Source organism: Gracilinanus agilis, chromosome 2 (assembly GCF_016433145.1).
Source record: "Gracilinanus agilis isolate LMUSP501 chromosome 2, AgileGrace, whole genome shotgun sequence".
NCBI classification, from domain to species: domain Eukaryota; kingdom Metazoa; phylum Chordata; class Mammalia; order Didelphimorphia; family Didelphidae; genus Gracilinanus; species Gracilinanus agilis.
Window position 1 is genome coordinate 571,084,141 of NC_058131.1, and position 2,602 is coordinate 571,086,742.

Consider the following 2,602-nt stretch of genomic DNA (forward strand, 5'->3'; position numbering starts at 1 on the left):
CCCCCGCCCCAGTTCCTTTTAGTTCCTCAGATAATCTAGTTGGATCTGATCCCCTTTTCAGGCATTCTTCCCTCAAATTCTTAGCTCTTGTGCTCTTAAGGGTCTTTATAGTAAACTATAGTAAAAAGCTAAAATAGACTTATCTTATAATATCTTAAAATCAAGTCAGATTTCACTCATTACTTTTCATTCAAGTTTAGATCACTCTGTTAAGTTTTAGGTTCTTGGTCAATCCACACATTGAAGCCCCTGTTCAGTGTTAGTTTTTTCAGCAAGAAAGAAATAAACTTTCTGATCAGATTAAAGAGCCACATTTTCTCATGATGATCTATGTTCGGTTTTTCAGGTTAGGCAAATTTGACATATGAACCTGTTTCCCTAGTTTTTCAGAACATTGCAGTCAGCCACTTGCTTCATTTAGAAAAGAAATTTTTTGATCAACAAAATATGCCTTATCTCTCTCCCACCTTGAGAGAAAGAAAAATAAAACCCTTGTTACACATATGTATAATTAAGCATTATATAAAATTCCCCATTGGTTATGTTAAAAAAAAATCTCAATTTGCACTCTGAGTCCATCACCTCTGACATGTAATACAGTGGATAAAGTACTGAGCCCAGAATCAGAAAAACCTTGAGCTCATATTTGGTATCAGACATTTACTAGCTGTGTGACTTTGGGCAAGTTGCTTTACCTCAGTTTCTTTGTCTATAAAATAGATACGATAGCAGCATCTACCTCCCAGGATAGTTCTGAAGAACAAATGAGGTCATATTTATAAAGCACTTGTGCCTGGCACAAGTAGACACTTAATAAATGCTTGTTCCCTTCCCTTCCTCCTATCAGAAGGGTGGCATGATCACGAATCCTTTGGGATTGTTGTTGGTCAGTGCATTGATGAGAGTTCCCAAGTCTATCAAAATTCTTCATTTTTTATAGGATTGTTGTTATTATACAAATTGCCTTGGTTCTGCTCATTTCCCTATGTAACAATTCATACAACTCTTAGGTTTTCACGAAACTATCCTTTTCATCACTTTTTAGAGCATGCAAGTGTTTTATCACCTTTCTATACCATAACTTTTTTAGCCAGGCCTAATTGAAGGGAACCCTCCATCTCTAATTCTTTGCCACCACAAAAAAGCTGCTGCATATATCCTTTGTTAGTTTGTTTTGCTTAGGACTAATCTCTCCCTTAATTTAACCTCTCCCTTTTTCTCTACTTTCCCCTTTTCTACACTACATTCAAAAGTGAAATACAGCTGTACACACTTCTGTGTATGTATTCTTTTTTCTTTTAAGCAGTTCACTTGCTTCATTTTTTAACAATATTGAGAAGTCTTACTTAATTTGAACTAGTAGTTTTGATATCAATTGTTTCCTTTTGGCCACTTGCCATATTCTCTCTGTAACTTGAATTTTTAGAACCTGTTGACATTTCTGGTTGAGTTAAATTTATGGTTTCTCTCTGACAGTGCTCTGTGGATTATACAGATTTGTGTTCTTGCTTCTTTCCTCAATACTTCCAAGCAAGTTTCTTGGGTACATTTCTGAAGTATGATATTTAAATTGCTTCTTCCTATATTTTCTGGGAGGTCAGCAATTCTAAGATTGTTTCACTAGATTCTGTTCTGTGGGGAACAAATTCTGTTTTCATGTTTTTGTCTCTGGTCTTTCTCACCTCTTTCTAGCTCTTTCCAAATGAATCAAACTCTTGGCAGATCTGTCTGCTACCTCTTTTTTTTTTTTTTTTGGATGAGTCCAATGGATGTTTAGATCTTAAAATAGCCTAACTCAATAAAATCATTCTCTAATCTCAGAACTCAACAGTGGATCTGTTTGAATGTATAGATGAGACAAAGTTCTTTGCACAAAATAGATATACTATTCAACATCCCAATCAAGGGCCTTATCCTTTAATCTAATCCATTTAACAAAGCTGAATAATTTTTTCCTGGTTATACTGTTTACACAAATGCAAGCTAAGCCCCAGTTCATTTTTTTTCTCCCTCAAGGACTGTCTTAGAGTCCCACAACTTTATTTTTTGTTTAAAAATTTTTTTTGAATATTTTCCCATAGTTACATGTTTCATGTTCTTTCTCTCTCCCCTAAGCCCCACTAACCACCCCCTTAGCTGATGCACAATTCCACTGCGTTTTACATATATTATTGATTAAGACCTAATTCCATATTATTGATAGTTGGACTAGAGTTATTGTTTAGTGTCTACATCCCTAATAATATCCCCATTAGTCCATGTGTGTTCAAGCAGTTATTTTTCTTCTGTATTTCTCTTCCCACAGTTCTTCCTCTAAATGTGGCTAATTTTCTTTCTCATAAGTCCCTCAGCCTTGCTCTGGATTCTTGCATTGCTGCTGGTAGAGAAGTCCACTACATTCTATTTTACCACAGTGTATCAGTCTCTGTGTACAATGTTCTCCTGGATCTGCTCTTTTCACTCTGTATCAATTCCTGGAGGTCATTCCAGTTCACATGGAATTCCTCCAGTTCTTTATTCCTTTGAGCACAATAGTATTCAATCACCAACAGATACCACAATTTGTTCAGCTATTCCCCAATTGAAGGACATTCTCTCATTT